The 20,985-nt window shown below is 35.6% G+C and overlaps 1 protein-coding gene across 2 annotated transcripts in view; it reads right to left on the reverse strand.

The window, feature by feature from the left end:
* PLXNA2 (plexin A2) overlaps positions 1-20,985 on the reverse strand; it is a 477,739-nt gene that overhangs the window by 262,982 nt on the left and 193,772 nt on the right. The gene's annotated exons all lie outside the window — the stretch shown is intronic.

Genomic DNA, 20,985 nt, shown 5'->3' on the forward strand with positions numbered 1-20,985 from the left:
GTTAGATTATTGAGCAGGACATTCACGCCCCTTTCTAACCTTTCCTATTGAATATTTCTTCCATACATAATTAGAGAAGAAACATTACAGCTTAACCTTGTCTCCGTTATCCTTTGATAATGTCAAGTTAGATGTTGCTATGCATTACCAATGCATTGCTTCTGAAAACTGAAAGCAGCAGACTTTGGCACAGTACACAATTATAAAACTTGTATTGAAATTCCATTGACTGAGAATACATTTCTCGAATGCTTGAAGAATTTTTATTGTTTCTTTAAATTTTCCACAAGGTGTTAGATTTTTATCTTTAACATATTAAGTAATTTGGCTTGCAGAATTTAAAGAACTGTCATCTTTAAATATCTGGCAGTTAATGAATATTTTTATGTCACCTAAGGTGGTGATCTTGAATTTAATGTTTCTGCAAAGACCTTCTCCATGATGACACTCCATGAATCTTTTAGATGTACCCTTATTATGAACACTATATACCCTTATTATGTATACCCTTAGATCTTACTATGTCATTTTATTTTTTTCACAGTCTATTATATTTCACAGGTTTTCTTGTGGTTGTTTTTAATAGCTTCCCTTCTTTTAATTTTTTTAATTAAATTGTTTATGCTACAACAAGAACAACAAGAATATATTTTTGAAAGTCACGATAGTTTACTTCCAAGAACCGAAATAAATCTTTTAAAAGAATTAATGAAATATGCTAAGCCATAAGAATAGGATGCAGTCTTTTTTATGAGTTGCACCATGTTTTATTGGTATGATCTCAATGAAACATTTGAACTAGCATCTATACTCAAAACACCAAGCCAGAGGCCAACATTATTTTTCCATGTTTTAATCATTAAACTTTAAAAATGCAGGGCTATAAATAGAAAGGGAAAAATGTGAACTATGTAGATGAAATTCTTATCTACTCTTAGTCTTACTCTTAGTCTTCTCATCATTACTATCACCCATCTCCTCCCACTTATGACTGCAGGACTGTATCTTTATGGCTTGTAACCTTACGATTTATATTGACATTGATTGTTTCCTGATTACTTATTTGTACCCTCTGATTATCATTAAGTGTTGCACTTTATGATTCTTGATTAATGTATCTTGTCTTTTTATGTACATTGAGAGCATATGCACCAAAGACAAATTCCTTGTGTGTCCAATCATACTTGGCCAATAAAGAATTCTATTCTATTCTATTCTATTCTATTCTATTCTATTCTATTCTATTCTATTCTATTCTATTCCATTCCATTCCATTCCATTCCATTCTTTCTCCTTATAATAATTATATTAAGAGCCAGAAAACGTCATAATAAAAAATGAATTATTTTTGTCACATGTCACAGCCAAAATTGCTTATTCCTTTTTTAAAGATACTTTAAACCCTAACCTATAGAGTCCTTGCCTAGGACCCTTCAGATCTATCTCCAGGTCTTGAACCCTTGATTTGGTATCTACACTCAATACAGTATAAATAGATAAGAGATAACATTGAATATGGAATACATTGTATTTTGAAAATGTATTATCTTAAACATGTAATGTATGAATTGTACATCACAGAAAATCATGTTCAGACACAAAGTTTTACTCCAATGGATTCCAGCAGTGAGTTTAATTCTTTATCCACATTGAAATGATTATATTTAGCTTTTAGTTATTGTAGTAAGAATGCTGTAGCAATAGGGATATAATCTTTTACAGGACAGATGGTCTTATTAAACTCAGTGGGATTTATTTGAAGTAAGCATACACAGGTTTGTACTTTACTTTCAGTGTTTCCCTATTAATATTGACTCAGAAATCCCACTGAGCTTTGTGTGGTTCACTCCCAAGTAGGTGAATACAGAATTTCGGATAAGCAGCATTATGGATCTGACAAATGGTTAGTCTAGATTCAAACCATGTAGTTTCAACTGCCCTTGAAATATTTCTGGCTTAGCCTTGATTTTCCCAAAGACGCTCAAATGCAAGCAAGAAGCCTATAATGCATTTAAATTACTGCTTTATCATATAAACTAGGAATTTGGCTCAATCTGCTATTGTCCACCTGGAAAAAATGCTATATTCTTTATGACATGAAATTCTGGTGGGGGAGGAGAGAGAGAAATTCAGCCAGATGTTTTCAGCACACATGCCATGACATAAAGGGATATTTGTAACATGCATTTTATCCAATTTGTATCTGGAAACACCCAGACCTTCTAAAATAGTTTTACAGATCTAAATCCCAAATTATTCCACAAACCCATATGAATGGGATTGCCTTCACGAATGCCGAAATAACTTTGTATCTAGCCAACTACTACCATTTTTTCAAAGAGAAGGTAAATGAAATTCAAACCATAGGCAAATGAGAACAAGCTCTATACTTCATTGTCCCTCCAAACCAAATCTCAGTCCTAAAGCTATGTGCCTAAGACCCTGAAAGATTCTCACGCTACTACTATTCAAGTCCTACCAGACATCCACTATATAAGGGCTAGTGAGCATTCACACTCAGCAAGGCCACTGGCAACTTGGCAGATTTAATGTTGCAGGCTTAGCAATGGGCATTGTTGATACTGGCATCCTGCCCTGCTCACTTCCTTACTCCTATGAGTTTTGGGTAGAGAGGGGAAGCCAGAATGTTTAGTCTGCCTGGCACATTCCTGGATTCCTATGATAAATAGAAGATCATAAGTAGAGCTGCTTTTCCTCATCCGTATCACCAGGAGATGCCAAAGTTATCAAGCAATTCTGAAAAATGTTGAAGGCTCTGTGGGAAATGGACTAGAGTGACTCTTTTTCATAGGCAAACATTTTCTTTCTCCTTCTTTTGGATGGAATGTATAACAGGCCTGCGAACCATGGTTTTGTTGGAGCATGTAGCTTGATTCAGAAGATGTAGCTTATTGTAAAAGACATAGAAAAAATATAAGAGATATGGGAGATATAATTCTTTACACCATAAACTCAAACATGACTGGGGTAGGACACATAGTGCGTCTCCCATTTTGAAAAATAAAATATTAAAGCTACATTATATTTTAAATATATTAATAAATGTATAACAAACACTATTTTGATGAGAAATATGGAAATATCTCATATAAAATATCATGATTAACCTCTATCATCTCCTCCCTTCCTCCCTCCCTCCCTCTCTCCCCCCCTCTGTGTGTGTTTTGGTAGTTAAAAGGTTATAAGAGAGGGGATCTTCCCTCATTTTACTCTTGCACCAACAATCTCAAGAAGTAAATACATTGGTAGTTATTTATGCCAAATGTCTTCTAGTAAGCTTCACAATCTACTGAGGGTGTGAACTGAAGAGTTCCCTTGTTCAAATATAACATTTTAATCACTAAAGCATTACAGCTTATTACTGAATTTGCAAGTATTTCAGAAATTTTTGATAGATTGAACAATGTTTTCAAATAGCATGTTCTCCTGTATAGCTCATCAAAGTTTGAGATGAATCTTACTGGAACAGATGAATGGTACATTTTCTTCAGTGTCGCCTGCTGAATGATGTGGAGGAGCTGCCATTTTGCCTCCTCTTTTGACAATTACTCACTGTTCTCCTTCTTCCATCTCCTCCAGTTCTATCTGTAAAAGTTTTCAGTGAACAATCCAGAGGAGAAGAGCAGCTTATCTTTTGCAGCATCCACTAAGAGCTTTGCAAAGCAAAGCAAAATGGTTTCTTCATTTTACCCTTAGATGCGAGGTGGTTACATTTTTTTTTTACAAAGCAGCTCCAAGGGAGTGCTTTGCTTGAACATTTATCAATTTCCTTCTCACTAATTCTCAGCTGAAAGCTAATGTTCTCACATCTGTGAAACCTTTGAAACCATTACTTATAAAATGCCTTTGTAAAGAAATTTCCAGTGATGACATGAACTAATGGGCATGTTTTTTAAACAGATGATTTCTAGTGAAGGAAGACAGAATGTTGTGATCATAGGTGATTGTTCATGAATTTGTCTGCAATTGTCCATTGAATATTTTTTCATGCATCCTTATTTGTCTTCATGAATGAGCAAGATTGAAATTTCAGCAGCTAGAATTGCCTGTATTTACTTCTTGCAAACTTCATAATACACTGCACCATATCCCTTTTCCCATTTCATTTTTCATTGGATCATTTTGTGCATCAATTCCCACTGCTAATTCAAACTAATTAAAATATAAAATAGAATAATTTGCACAATTTCAAAGGTCCCTTCTCCATATTGTGAGTTATGTTTCTTTTCTGTTAGTGCCTAGTGTGAACAATTCCCTATCTTCACTAGCTGAATACACTCCAAATTAATTTACTGATAACTCTCTAGCAACAACAGTAACACTGAAAGAGAGCAGACTGAAGAAGGAAATCCTAAAAGATTGGAGAAGGTTATAATTATATTTGCTTTTAAATTTCATCCTTGACTACTTTTTGACCTATGCAATTGGATATTTCAGTTTTGTATTTAATGATATCAATATACTTTCCAATGTTGTCGTTCACATTCTTGTGAAACTGGTTGAAGAATTTCATCCAATTTGGGCCTCTTATCACTTCCCAGACTGGCAACTTGGCACTAAATTTTCTTTACTCTTAAACTTTGTTTGAATATACATTTATTTTATTTTAATCCAATCATGGACAAATGTGATTAGAAGACAATTATGAAATTCAAGGAGGTCTTTTTGAAATAACATTTCATGTCAATGCATCCCTGATCCAGTGCCACAGACAACCTGTGAGTCCAACAACTCACAACCATATTAGCAGTGGATATATACAAATAGAACTGATTAACATAGCAAACGGTTCCTATCTGAATAATACTGCTATGAAATTGCATTTCAGTCTAACTTTTTATCCTTCTACCACATACAACTTCACAGTTGGCAGAGTCTGCATCATGAAACTGTGTCTCCTTTTCTCACTTGCCTGTTTCTCTGACACCTCTGCTAATTGGCACAGGGAAAATTATGATGGGTGCAGAATGCAGTAATCTAAGGACTACCCAGAGTTAATTGGTTAGTTGATAGAGCGTTTATATGGCACCAGTAGTAGTATAGTTTTCAGTGCATTTCTGAGCCCAATTTAAAGCTTCACTTATATAAGTTTGCTTTCAACAAGCACAATATTGACTTGTCCATTGTTGAGAACAGCTAGTGGGCACAAAAAGAAGCTACTTCATCAGTAAGGCATTAAGGAAAGCTCTGAAAACTAATTTATTTCCTGTGATATTTCCTAAGTAACGTTTTTATGAGACCATAATAATTCCGGGATTTTATTTTTTGAATTAGAGGGAAATGTTTTGTTTTAGTCTTTAAATTGGTATTAACTTTGACACAAATTGTTATGCTATTTTATTCTGCAAGCCATTTTAGGAATATCTGTAGCATAAAAGCATTTAAAACAAATACATAGGAAAGATCAAAGTCATGCAATGTGAAATTTGAGCATTCTTACATTTAGCCTTAGATAGCAATCAGTTAGGATCTTCTTAACGGGCTGAGGATAAATAAGATATCTGTGCTTTCAGATTACCATGCCACTGATGCCTGAAACTGTTCCTATTAGATTTTTAAAAAGGGAATGTACAAAGTAGTGCATAGACATCTGAACCCCCCCCCCCCACATATAATTATTTTGCAACCTTTACATAGAAAGCACTTCATTATGTGAATTCCTCAGAGAACATAAGAAACATAATAGACCATGAAGGTTAATTTCTTCCATACCACTGACTCCCTATTTTTGCATATGTTGAACTACATTCATACATAGATATCAAAACGGCTAGTTGGTTATAAAACTTCACTCTGAATGCTAATGTGGCAAGTTATATGGAGACCAATTGATAAGAAGAGGGAAAATTTATAAGAGGGGAAAATTCATTGTTCTCATTGTTCTGCCTACTGGACTACTTGGCCATACAGCCTGCCAGGATTAGAAGCTAAGTCTACAGAAATTCTATCTTCTGATCAAATTATTCAATTAGTAGTTCTCCAATTGGAAGTGTTTAGGTGGCCAAGACAACATTAATATTCCACCCACTCCATTGTCTAAAAACAATGATGGCCAAGCAAATAAAATGTGTCAAAATGATAACAATATCCATGGTAACATGATTATCTAAAATATAACACTGGGTACTTGTATTCTGATACTCAAAGGAAGTATGTCAATTGTTCTGTCCTGTGATTCTAATGAATATGCAGACACAGGCTTGGCTGTCTGCCACGACTAATAAAGCCACCCTTTGGCTAGGAGCCTAGAATGCTATCTTCAAGAAACTTAGATTATGGAATGCTTTCTCAACGGCTAGTAAAGTGAACTGTTGTTTCCTGCAAAGATTCCCCTCCTGTCACTCCACCTATAAACTCTTTGGGAGGGGCCACAACAGTAGCCAGCTGCCCCTACTTCCTTCTATGACGTCTTCTCCACAGCTGCTCCCTTCTTGTCTCAGCTCTACGCACACGCATATCAGGAACAATCTCCCTCTGTTCCTCCTCACTGCTCCCAGACTCAGATGCCACCTGGTGGCCAACAGGCCTGCTCTGACTCCAAACACCCTCCAGAGTCTTCTTCATCCTCCAGAGCAGTCCCATAAAACATCATGCATGTGTCATTATTTAATCTTCTTTCTTTTTCATGCAGATGCCCAAACCTAACAGAGTCATCTCTTGAATAGCAGTGGAGGTCTTGTGCATCAGATTGGATTATCCTTGAAGAGATTGCCAGTCAGGAGTGGCTCATATCTTTTGTAATAAATATGAACTCACTGAAATTACTGCAATATCCAGTCCCCTTCATGCAGAATAGCACACATTGAAATTGGTATTCTGTTCAGGTGGAATGGTAATTTGTAGGTGGAACAACTATGTGTGACTTCTTTTTCATAGATCACTCCCTGGTAAGTTAATAATGACAACTAGTATTGTGTCTCTGAGGGTGCAGAACCAGTTAAATATAGCTTCTTCTATGTGCCTGATGGTTTAGAGGAGGGGTGTCAAACTCACATTGTCACAGTGGCGTCACATGACGTATTAGAACTTCCCCCTCTTTGCTAAACTGGGTGTGGGTGTGGCCAGCACATGACACATCTGGCCCATTGGCCAGTAGTTTGACAGCCCTGATTTAGACGATTTCTTAAAAGTCTTGGGAGAATTTCTCACACTGTCTGTCAGAAGTACTGCTGATAGCCTGATCCAGCCATGGATTGCAAAGACATCATAGAAAGCCCCTATTATTGTTCCTAAGAGCTCTCTTTCTTATCACAGAGCCAAATCAGTTGAGAACTGTGTGTGATAAAGCATATGGAATGACAGCTGAAGCATAAATGGTAGAATTCTCAATATGGATCATTACAAAGTAAGGTCCACCAAAAATTCAATTTGAACTCTTGGAGGAAACAGGGCTTATTTTTTTCCTCCCATATATAATAGTGATGGCTTTACTTTGTCTTATGAGATGCTGAAGAGAATGAGGTGAAAAATTGATGACTTCTTGTGAGCAATTTTAATGTTCCTTTATGGATAAAGTCAGTTAGACTCATCTCATTTGGACTTCAGTATGGGGCAATTATTTCTTATTCTGGATTCTTTGGGGCTTGTAGAACTCATGGAGAGTCAATTTCTAATATTTAAGTTCTGCAAAAGAAAAGAAAAAAGAAAAGAAAAAGAAAAAAAAAGAAAAGAAAAGAAAAAAGAAAAGAAAAGAAAAAAGAAAAGAAAAAAGAAAAGAAAAAAGAAAAGAAAAAAGAAAAGAAAAAAGAAAAGAAAAAAGAAAAGTAAAAAGTAAAATAGAAAGCTCAATCTGGACAGAATTAAATGTTACTAATTTCATTCCAAATAGACTTTTCTCTGATATTAAAACTGCTTTGATCATATTGATGAATGAACTATTGTGAAACTAGTATGCATGTGATCCTGCTTCTTTTGGATCTCTTAGTAGATTTTAATACAGTTGATCACAAATTTCTTCTGTATTATCTAAGATAATTGGTACTTGAGAAGCATTGCTTTACAATGATTCCAATCATCTTTTGAGTCATGTTCAGAAGGGAAATACTACCCTGTTTCCTCAAAAATAAGACTTCCAGGAGGAGGAGCCAATGTCGCGAAGAGACGATGTACGATCTCAATGCTCTGAGATTGCCGTCAATACTTTTGCTGCTGGGTGGTCCAAACAGACTAAACTGTCCCGCAGAGATGGTGAATGGGAAGAATATGTCCTGCTGATCTCAGGGACATCACAAAGTCCCTGATCGATCCAGGAGAAGTTCTTCTAGCTGGTGACAAAAGCACAGCCCCTAGGCTGATGAGGTTGGGGCGGCTCCGAAACGGAAGAATACGGAAAGAGAAAGTGTTTCCAGCTGGTGAGGAATTTTTACCGTTTTAAAAGAGACTGCCTATAAAAAACTTAAAGTTAATTTAAATTTGACAACAGAAGAAATAAGTGGTGGAATTAAGCTTTGAATGGTTTTGGACAGTGGGTTATCTTTTTAAATATTTTCATGGATGGAATTTATGCAAGCCTTATAAACCGAATGGATTAAGTTTTCTTCTTCTTCTTTTTTCATTATTATTTTTTGCAACTTATGGACTAAAATTCTCCTTCTTCATTACTGCATGTATTTTTCCCTTTTTCTTCTCTATTTTATTCAAGAATTTGACTTTTTAAACTTGGAATTAAAAAAGATACAAAAAGCAACAAAGAAAGATGACACTGCTACATGGAGGCTGGAGGTTTGTGTATTGGAAAGAAAACACTTTTACTTTCCTCACTGATTATTCTGGCTTGGCACTCCAAGGTCTCATTGTTTTGTCTATAGAGAGTGATAAGAAGAAAAGCATACAGATGTTCCTTTGAAATATATCTTTAACCAGAGAAAAGTGAAAATAAGACCTTATTGTGAATTTATGCTTAATCTTGTAAAAACCTTCCAAGCCCGAGCAGCAGCGTTTGTCAGCTGGAGATAATGGCACAATCTCAACAGCAGAAACAAACTTTAACTTTGCAAAATATATTGTTAGAAATTCAGAAATTATCAAAGACATTTGAGAGGACTGAGAAGAAGTTAGAAAATCTAGACCATCTAACAGTAAAATATGATGAAGAACTTCATCATCTTGGAGATGTTTATCAAATGGAAAAAGTGGATGTTAGACTCCTAAGAAAGAAAGAGAAAAATGACCACAAAGAAATTAGATTCACGGATATCTATAGTGATTGGTTTGTGTCTGGAAATGGAAAGAGTGGAATACGGAAAGAGGAATTAAATGGAAGGGAACTCTACCCCAGATGGCAAGATACAGAAGAAGAAAAAATAAAAGAATTTATGGATTTAAAGAGAGAAATGTTATTAGCAACATTATTGAAAACACTACTGAAAATTAAAGATAAGCTGATTAAGGAAACAGAAGAAGGGCATCGAAATTACATGAGAGACTTAATAAGCAATGATTTGCAAAGAGGAGTCCATATAAATTTGATTAAGGAGATGATTAGAGGACTGATACCACAAGTGGCAGAAGACATGAGATTGTTTTGCTACTGGAAAGATACAGGTTGATAGATGAAAGTGTATAATCTAAAACTAGTTAAACTTAGTGAAATATAGTGACAATAGATATAGTTAAATAAATAATTGAAAATGATAATAATGTATACATATGTATTGCTATGATAAGTAATAATTGGATATGAATATTGAATGGTACCTAGGAAAGGAAGATTATAAATTTTGTGGTTATATATAAAGGTTAATAAAAAAGAAATGTTAAATTTAGCTAAGTTTTGATTATTAGGGGGGAAATGTTATGATAAAGGATATAGTCAAATAAAGGAGGGATAATGATAACACGCATGGGTACAACATAAGGAAAGTGGATGTAAATTGTAAACAGTGATTTGGAAAGAAGGATTAGATTTTTTTTTACTAAATATTAAGGATGTTTAGCCAGAATAGGCCATAATGATTCAGTGTTATTGGAGGATATTAGAAATAGCAAATGAAATGCCAGTATGTGGTTATGTTTTAAATCTTGATATATTTTATGATAAAGGACGTTTAAACAATTATAGTCAAATGAAAATGGAGGTATGATGATGGTAATATGTATAAATATATCTGAGTTAAAATAGTTGAGTTAATATGAATTATGGTTGATGAATGTGGAAGAGATGTACGAAAGTCTTTTGTAACCAACTGATACACTTTCTACAGGATGTAAAGGAGGAGGATTCTTTGTGTTGTGTCTGTTTTGAAAAAATTTTATATATATATATATATATATATATATATATATATATATATATATGTGTGTGTGTGTGTGTGTGTGTGTGTGTGTGTGTGTGTGTGTGTGTGTGTGTGTGTGTGTATTTGTGTTACAACCCCTGGTATGCCTAAATATGGGAGGAAGGTCACTACTCCCTCTTTCTGTCCTTTGGCTCATCACAGAAGACCATGCAGGCAGAAAACCATATTTTTATTTTTAATGTTGCTTTTTTTTATATTTGTGTTGTATTTGTACTGATAAATAAATAAAGGAGACTAGTATAGATCTATTTCGAGCTAATTAGCTCTCATCAGCTAGCCATACCCTTACTGGGATTTGAACCTGGGCTGTATTATATCTTAGGCAGGAGTCTTAGCCACTAAGCCATAGGCTCGCCTCCTTATCAGTTGAGCCAGGGAAATAGGTATGTATTTGTGTTACAACCCCTGGTATGCCTAAATATGGGAGGAAGGTCACTACTCCCACTTTCTGTCCTTCGGCTCATCACAGAAGACCATGCAGGCAGAAAACCATATTTTTATTTTTAATGTTGCTTTTTTTATATTTGTGTTGTATTTGTACTGATAAATAAATAAAGGGAGACTAGTATAGATCTATTTCGAGCTAATAAAGGGAGTAGTGACCTTCCTCCCATATTTAGGGGTTGTAACACAAATACATACCTATTTCCCTGGCTCAACTGATAAGGAGGCGATCCTGTGGCTTAGTGGCTAAGACTCCTGCCTAAGATGTAATACAGCCCAGGTTCAAATCCCAGTAAGGGTATGGCTAGCTGATGAGAGCTAATTAGCTCGAAATAAATCTATACTAGTCTCCCTTTATTTATTTATCAATACAAATACAACATATATATATATATATATATATATATATATATATATATATATATATATATATATATATATATATATATATATATATATATATATATATATATATATATATATATAATGTCTGTAGGTAGGTAGGTAGGTAGGTAGGTATATGTATATCTATATCTATATGTATTTGATGTATATGTATATGTATATGTATATATACATATACATATATGCTTTTGAGCGCATGCACTAAAATAAGCCCTCCCCTGAAAATAAGCCTCCTGAAAATATTGCAACACAGCAGCAGCCATGAGGTGACATGCTCGCCGCTTCCTGCACCTACAAAATAATAAGACCTCCCCAAAAATAAGGCCAAGAGCTTATTTCATGGGTCAAATGAAAATAAGATCTTGTCTTATTTTGGGGGAAACACAGTGAGGAACTATTGTCTGACATTTGGTTTTTGACCAGAATTCCAGCCTCCTTCTGTCTGATCCCAATTAACATTGAAATCATCCCAAATTTCAGAGTTAGGAAATAGCAATAGCACTTAAACTTATATAGTGCTTTATAGCTCTACTCTAAATGGTTTGCTGATTCAGCATATTGTCCCCAACAATCTAGGTTCTCATTTTATTGACTTTGGAAAGATGGAAGGCTGAGTCAACCTTGAGCTGGTGAGAATCAAACAGCCGAACTGCAGGCAGCTGGCAGTCAGCAGAAGTAGTCTGCATTCCAACCACTGTTCAATCACAGCTCTTATATAGTAATCAGACTAGAATTGGGGTCCTATTTCCAATGTGGTTGGACTTCTGAAAAACCAGGTTCACATTCTAAGGATGCTCTGTTATCCCTAACAAACATAAATTCATAGTATAAGCCATTGTGAAGAAATATTTGCATAAATATTCTTAGTCCCTAAATACTCACAGCCGGACTAATTAATGGACTACTTCCTCAATATGACCTGTCCATTAGTTAATATCTGGAGGATAGACCCTTTGAAATGTTACTGCCACTGTCAAGACAACTGTCTTCCTGACATGAAGAAAAATAAGTTTTGTACATTTAGCTCAGGAATGTACTTTTTCAGGAGCTGAATTTCCTACTCTCTTAAAGTTTAAAAAACATGTAAAATGAATTTATTTTCACAGGCTTTTCATTGTTAAAATATTTGTAGTAGTGCCTTGAGTACTTATCAGAGTAGAAAAAAGGATAATAAATAAATGCACACATAGAAATGATGCAGATTGTGTGATTTATGAATTTGAAATAATGGGACTTTCTGTTCATAGTAAAATTAAGGTCCTGGGGCATACATACACTGGGTTTAAACACCAGTGGTTCTATATAAATGAAAAAGTTCATAATATAAATGATTATAATTGAAATCTAAAAGATGTGTAACAGACTTATAATATAGAACTTACCCATAACTTTATTTCTCATGTTCTTAACACTGGTCTTCCAAGCCAGGACTGATATGATTGCTGTTTCTATTTAATAAGTAATCTATCCAGAGAGAAACAATGCCATAACCATAAAAGAGGGAAAGTATTCCTTATCCACTACTTTTATTTTTCAAAATTCTTCTAAACATTTCCCTTCTAGTCTCCATGTGACTATGACTCTTTTAAAATTTAACACATGATATTGGAGCTGTTATATTTATCCAGCTTGTCATTTTAAAAAAGAGCAGTAGCAGACCTCACTTAAATATAAGATAATGGGGCAAAATTACACATTTTCATTTGTTGGAAGAAATGTCAATAAGCAAGTCAACTCCAAGTTTTATCTAGGTGACAGTAGCTAGTTGTGAATTTTACATCTTGTATGTAACTAAAAGCGATTACCATTTTTTCTTTTTCTTTTTTGCATTGACATTTCATAGGAGTTGTGTTTTTCCTTTTTGAAAAGGGTGGAAATGTCTTGAGAGCAGTGACCATTGATCCAAAAATAAAACAACAGGGATATCATAAAAATGACAAAGGAAATGAGCTTCAAGGTAATTCTTGCTGGAAACTTTGCAGCCGAGACAGACATGAAGGAAAAGATTACAGGGAGAAATTAAATTACAGACCAGCATAGAAAAAAGACCAACAATCAACCATTCTAGTTTAAAATTGTTTATCTTTGAAAGGTGAAGGCATTAACGATTGTTTCTTCTGGAAAGAAAAGGTTGCTTGGTTTTCTCCATTCTAAAGAGAAGTCCAGCTCCAAGTTTTCATACAAAAGCAGATTGCAAATCATGTCTTTTTCAGATACATATGATCAGACAAAAGTTTATCATTTGTAATATGTATACACTAAGCTTGCATTACAAATTTATTTCTTAGAATAGGTAACAATGTCTGTAGGTAAGTTTTTGCAAACCATGGAACAATTGAGAAATACTCTAAAACAGACTAAGGCAAGTGTTTTAATAGCTATTGTTCCAAAACATGGCACACTATTATTTGAAGAGAAAAAGAAGCACTTATGCCACCTTCTTGGCCTTTTAATAAACAAGCAAACAAACAAATATAATTAATCGATCTTATTTGGTAATTAACTCATATGAGCCAAAACTAATTTTACTTAGACTATTCTATTATTTCTAGTAAATGGTTAGAAGAAGAAGAAAATTAACTATAATATATAGTCAAGAATTACAGTAAAAAGAGGGAGAGAGTAGTAAAAGCCTTAATAAGCAAACAGTCTGTATATTATTATGTTGTAAATGACTAAGCAAACAGAGTTTTTAAGACTATTTTTATGGGCTTTAATGTACTACAATTTGAATTTGAGATAATAACACTTTCTCTGTTTTCTACTGTCCCTTCTTCAAAATTAAGGTCCTTTTTTGTAAATTTTGGAATAAGATACTTCTTGGAAAAGTGTAGAACTCCTTAAATTGGATCCCTTAATCGGGCATCAGTTTCTCGTTGTCTTAATACTATAGTATAAAACTGGAAACAAAGGAAATGGTTTGGAGAAAGACAGAAATCTTTTACAAAGAACACTATGATATATTTAGGAAGCATCATAAAAATAAATAAAATAGCATTTTTTTCTTATTACATACAGCAATTTATTATAACTGAGAATAAAAATCAAATGTAGTCAGTTTATTGCTCTCAGGTACTACTTATTTGGTTTTTTTTTTTAAAAAAATAGATTTATATCTCAAGAAATGAAAATGACCTGTATGGCAATTTTGCTTCTTTTTTCCCCTGTATAATAACAAGCCTGTAAAGTAATCTGAACTGAGAAAAAAAAGTGGTCCAGAATTATCCAGTGAATGATCATGGCTAAGGGTGTATTTGAACCAGAATTTCCCCAATCTAAAAGATTAACCAACACTTCATAATACATAAATAAGCTTCTCTTGGGACTCATTCTGAGTTTGTTCTATTGCAGGACTACATTGGATTAAGGGCCTGTTTTAGAGCAGGGACAGGTGAATTAGATTCCCAGGATCACTTTTGGTTTTGATGGGATCTCACTTGATGAAGCCAAGTATACAACAGGGGTTCAGGAAGGAAGATGGGATTGATAAATAAGGTATCCTTGGGAATTTTTTTCTGACTTTTGTTTTCAGTACCTGAACTCAGTTCATATACAACTCCTTATGCATACTGCTCATATTTTTCTTGAAGTTTTCTTCTTATTTACAGAAGCATAGTGGGGCAGGAAAAGTTTTGAGAGGTGGTAATGTATTAAGAGTTAGAATCCTTTTCTACTTTCCAACTACCAAGATAGAAAGTGCTTTTCTTATTGGCAATTCTTAATCCAGAGTTACCACTAGTTGCTTCTTCTTATATTATGGTTTTATTTCTTTCCTCTGGGTTGATTTACAATCATTAACTCACTTTAACAACTCGCTACTAATTTCAAGCTTTCCAGGTTTTTCTCAAACTAAAAATGCTTAAAATCTGCAAATCCTAATTTTAATTAGTGAAAGTATTGACTATTTCAGTGAAACATCTGAACAAGTTTTCACCCAATTTTAAATGATTTTTTTGAACAACTATAGAATATGTTTCTACAGGAAAACAACCCTGAATCGTTCTTTAGAAGGGCAGATACTGAAGCTGAAACATACTTGCCACCAAATGAGAAGAGAGGACTTGGTGGAAAATACCCTGATGTTGGAAAAGACTGAAGACAAAAGAAGGAGATGGAAGAGAATGAGATGGTTTGATATGTCATCAACATATGCAATGAAGATGAATTCAGGCAAACTCTAGGAGACAGTGGAGGACAAGGGAGCCTGGCATGCTTGTTCCATGGGGTCACAGAGTCAGACATGAATTAGCAACTGAACATAATAAAATACAATGTGTGCATTAATTAGATTTGAGATCTTTATACGGGATCAAAAAATGGCTTAATATCATGACTTGGCATAACTGGAACATATTTCAATGTTTTAAAAGTAAGTTTACATCTCCATTAAACATTTACTTTTGACATCTTAAATACATAGCCAGTGCCTAATTAAAGCAACCTTTTCAAAATGCCATCTATTTCCAGAATTATGTATTACCTACTCATTCAGCATAAATATTAGTGGATAAAATCTCTCAAAGGAAAGAATATAAATATTTTGAATGTGAATTTTGGAAGCAATTTGGGAGAAGTCCTTTGGATCTCACAAAGTGTGAGAGTAACATTTTTCTGCTGTTTATTAAAGCAGTCTGTCTTTTTTTGTCTTTTTGATATTTTTTCAAACTATGCCATTTCTTTAAGAAGTTAACTGTTAAAGCTGCTATCTAATTTTCAGGTTTCTGTGGCTTGATTGACCACTTTAAAAAAATAGCAAAGTGGTGCTTTGCTGCCTATTGTGCAAGGTCCAATTCATTTTTTAAAGCAAACATTGTTGCAATTCTTCAAATGATGTACTTTGCACATTTTCCTGTGTGCTTCAAGAAACCTCTTTCAAATGATATATACAGCCATAATAAATAGTGGGTATAAAATATATGCTTAAACTAACAAAACAAGTATTACTCTTTCAGTGTAACAAATTTATTCAAGATCATGTCCAAAAGTCATACAGAAAAACAGATGAAGTTCAAATTTTGAAAGACTTGGATTCTGTCCTTTTCACTTCTTTCATTCTTATCCCTCAGTCTTCCAGCTGTCTGTATTTCTGGGTGGTTATTTCTTTCAGTTCTTTTCAAGACACCAGAAACATTTATTACTCTTCTGCTCCCAGATTAATTTCACTTCTTTACTTTTCTTAACTCTTAATCCAGCTCTAATTCCTTGTAAATCATCTGGGCATCTAACATTTATTTCTTCCTCCCACCTAAAACTCTGACCCCATCCAGATTCAACAACCAGAAAATCAGATTATTCTCATGGGATTTACATATTTTAAGGCATTTCTAATTCCTCTGCTACTCTGATCCAGAATCATTTGATGGGCAATTGCTTCATGGCCAGCAAAGGAAATTGAAGAAAGGGAGAATAAAAAGAGAGAAAAAGATGTACATAGCAATGGTTGAATTTTGTTCCCCAACTGATTTGCAATTAAACACAGCTACATTAAGCGAACAGAATATGTGCTGGTTTAACATAAGTAAAATATAGACAAACTTTGGAACTGTGGTTTTGACAATTAAAATGAATAATCACTCTTTTGAACTTTTTTTTTAAATTATCATTTTGGCTGGTCTTTCCTTTTAGTCAATAAATAAATAATTCAGAGAACAAAGAAGTGAAAAGTGGTCTCAACAACTATGATAAACTTTGGAAATAAACCTCAACTGAATCCAGTTACAACTCAAAGGAGAGGGCACAAATCTTATAGTATCGAAATAAGCTGTACTTAAATAACAATCATTGTCTACTTCCTTAATCCAATTGTCTAGTAGGCCTGCCTGAAGAGCAAAGAAAATTGAGTTTCCTTTTAGTGCTATTGACAGAGGAAAAAGACAAACAATCAGTTAAGTCACAGGCATCCACAGGAGGAGCTAGCCTCATTACACCTGCCATGAAGCCCTCACACAAGTATTTCAAACCACATATTGTATACTATTTGCACCATGATGCAATGACAATTTGACATGTATCAGATGCCATGATTAAAATTTAATTGATCATATTTAGAGACCATCTATCACTCTCATAGAGCAACTCTGGGCAGTGTATAAATAGACATAAAATACAACAACTCTACATGAATATAATGATAAAAACATTGAAAAACAGAATTAAAAATGGCAGGAGTAAGGCTTCAGGGTGCTAACCAGCCCCATGGATATATGCGTGAACCCCATGTAAGTTGGCAGAGCTCGGCTTTTAAGCATTACTAAAAGGATGGGAATGTTGAGGGCACCCACCCTCACCTCTGGGGGGCGGGGATTGTTCCAGAAAGTGGAGATAACTGAAGAAAAGGTTTTCTTTCTGGACCCTACCAGTCAAAAGTATTTAATGCTGGGATTGGCAGCATACCTTTCCCACCTGACTGAATGGAACTGGCCAATAAAGAGGTGGAGACAACTCCATAGGTAAGTAAAATATAAATCATATTTCTTGCATTTGCTGAAATCTCATCCTCTAAAAACTTGGGGCCAAATTTATCATATCTGAAGCAAACCCCTTCAAATCAAAAGAGAAAGTCATGATTATTAAGAAGACTTTTTGAGGGCAGAATTAATCTATTATAAAAGGGGCTAAAACTAAGACTAACTCTAAAAGCAACCACATTATCTTTTTTTTTTTTTTTTTTTTAAAGATCTGGTCTTAATACGTAAAAAATGATGTCTAAAAACTGTTCGTGTTATTTCCCGGCCTTGATTTGCTTAGCTCTGTATTATATCCAGAATGATTTAATGGTCTCTGATGGTGTGCAATTAAGGGTACTTTTAATTGAGAAGAGAATGTTGGTGATTTTTCAGAGCAGAATAAAGATTTAAAAAAATATGCAGTATTTTATTGATTCAAAATTTTAAACTTCCCAATGAATTTCTTTAAGTAGATTTCATTTGAAAAGGGTAAACATAATTATTGCAACCAAATTAAAATTTCAGGGAGGCATGCATAAGGGAGAAATTGTGAGGAGTTATTTTTAGCTTTCTTCCCAACAGCAACTGTCTTACAACATCCAGATCTAATTACATTTTTTTTGTTGGTCTGTCTAAACAAATACAGTATAAATTTTGGACACTTGCTGCTACTCATGTTGTGGTTATTATTATTATTTTTCTCCCACAGAAATTAATAATTCTTAAGAAGACACAGTCAAGAATGTTGCACCTTGATCTGAGCTTTCTGTACAGCCTAGTGATTAAATAGTAGTTGAAGAGTTAAAGAGAAAACAGCAATTTAACATTTGTATACTAGTTCATTCTGCTGAGCTTTAAACATATACTTTTTGAAGCAAATTACATTAAATTAATCAAATTTCCTTCTGCTGGGCAAATATAATCTGGATCAGTTACATTCTAAATCTATGTCATTTAGTACATAATAAGTACTGTAAAATTGTTTCGCTATGGATGAATATGTCTAGTTCACTTTCTATTGTTGCATTCTTTTTCTATTCTAAATTCTTTGTCCATCAGTTTTTTTTAATGCTACATGTAAATTGCTAGGTATGAAAGTTTGCGTTGTCATCATCCATAAGATTCAATCTTTCTCACATGGACAGGAAATCTGTCCCATGGAAGTTGTTCCTGTTTGAAGTGATCTTAAAATGATGTTGGTGGATGTTAGTTCTGGAAGATTTAACTTTCACAATGTCTTCAGAAACTTGGTTGGTGCTTTAAAATCATAACCTGGATTTGCTTTTTGCTTTTTACCTTATGAAAACTATTTTATTGGAAAAATAAATATTGGAAATGGTATTTCCAATAAATGGTAATTGAAAACCATTAATACCAGTTTCTTCTCTATAGCATTGGCTTGTCTGACAGTTCCTGAAAGTTCTATGGGGATTTTTGACAAACTTGAACATTGGGCACTATCTAATAAAATGAAATTCAATGGTGAAAAGAGTAAGGTTCTACATTTAGGCAACAAAAACGGAATGCACAGGTACAGTATAGGTGGTACCGTGCTCAATAGTAGTAACTGTGAGAGGGATCTTGGAGTTCTAGTGGACAATCATTTAAATATGAGCCAGCAGTGTACAGCAGCTGCCAAAAAAGCCAACACAGTTCTAGGCTGCATCAACAGAGGGATAAAATTAAGATCACGTGAAGTGTTAATACCACTTTATAATGCCTTGGTAAGGCCACACTTGGAATACTGCATTCAGTTCTGGTCGCCACGATGTAAAAAAGATGTGGAGACTCTAGAAAGAGTGCAGAGAAGAGCAACAAAGATGATTAGGGAACTGGAGACTAAAACTTATGAAGAACGGTTGCAGGAACTAGGTATGTCTAGCTTAAGAGAAAGAAGGACTAGGGGAGACATGATAGCAGTGTTCCAATATCTCAGGGGTTGCCATAAAGAAGAGGGAGTCAAGCTATTCTCCAAGGCACCTGAGGACAGAACAAGAAGCAATGGGTCAGTGGTGGGTTTCTACCGGTTCGCACCGGTTCTGGCGAACCTGTTGGACAATGAACCCGGAAGTAAGTTCCTGCCCCGCCCCTATCACTCACTTGCTCACCCCTGCCGGTTCAGAAGCCACTCCATTGCTCGCTCACCCCCCTTTCTCCCGTTCCTCCTCTCAGCGATCTGAGGATTCCCCACCCCACTTTTCCCTTCCCAAAAGATCGCTGAGAGGAGGAAAGGGAGGATTCCCCACCCCACTTTTCCCTTCCCAAAAGATGGCTGAGAGGAGGAAATGGAGGATTCCCCACCCCACTTTTCCCTTCCCAAAAGATCGCTGAGAGGAGGAAAGGGAGGATTCCCCACCCCACTTTTCCCTTCCCAAAAGATGGCTGAGAGGAGGAAATGGAGGATTCCCCACCCCACTTTTCCCTTCCCAAAAGATCGCTGAGAGGAGGAAAGGGAAGGGAAAAGTGGGGTGGGGAATCCTCCCATTCCTCCTCTCAGCGATCTTTTGGGAAGGGAAAAGTGGGGTGGGGAATCCTCCCTTTCCCCCTCTCAGCGATCTGAGGATTCCCCACCCCACTTTTCCCTTCCCAAAAGATCGCTGAGAGGAGGAAAGGGAGGATTCCCCACCCCACTTTTCCCTTCCCAAAAGATCGCTGAGAGGAGGAATGGGAGGATTCCCCACCCCACTTTTCCCTTCCCTTTCCTCCTCTCAGCGATCTTTTGGGAAGGGAAAAGTGGGGTGGGGAATCCTCCCTTTCCCCCTCTCAGCGATCTTTTGGAAAGGGAAAAGTGGGGTGGGGAATCCTCCCTTTCCTCCTCTCAGCGATCTTTTGGAAAGGGAAAAGTGGGGTGGGGAATCCTCCCTTTCCCCCTCTCAGCGATCTTTTGGAAAGGGAAAAGTGGGGTGGGGAATCCTCCCTTTCCTCCTCTCAGCGATCTTTTGGAAAGGGAAAAGTGGGGTGGGGAATCCTCCCTTTCCTCCTCTCAGCGATCTTTTGGAAAGGGAAAAGTGGGGTGGGGAATCCTCCCTTCCTCCTGTCAGCGATCTTTTGCTAAGGGAGGCTTCTCAAAATGGGAAGCCCATCTCTTTGCACCCTTCAATCCGTCTCTCTCTCCCTCTGACCTCCCCCAATGGCTCAGCTTGAAAAACTGGGGGGAACAGAGGAAAAGGAGGAGGAAGGAAAGGGGGGAGAGAAACGGGGGGAAGAGAGAGAGAGAAAGAGTGACACACCAAGGGGGGAAGTTGGGGGACTTCCCTCTAAATACTGACGCCCTCTGCTTTTGGGGGGAAAGGAGAGGAGGGTCCTTGGTGATTTGTGAACCTCTACCCCCTATTCACCCTATCCCAGTTAAGCCAGCTGGGTTTGGGACCCAG

The sequence above is a fragment of the Natrix helvetica genome, assembly GCF_964273705.1.
Source record: "Natrix helvetica genome assembly, chromosome: 3".
NCBI lineage: Eukaryota > Metazoa > Chordata > Lepidosauria > Squamata > Natricidae > Natrix > Natrix helvetica.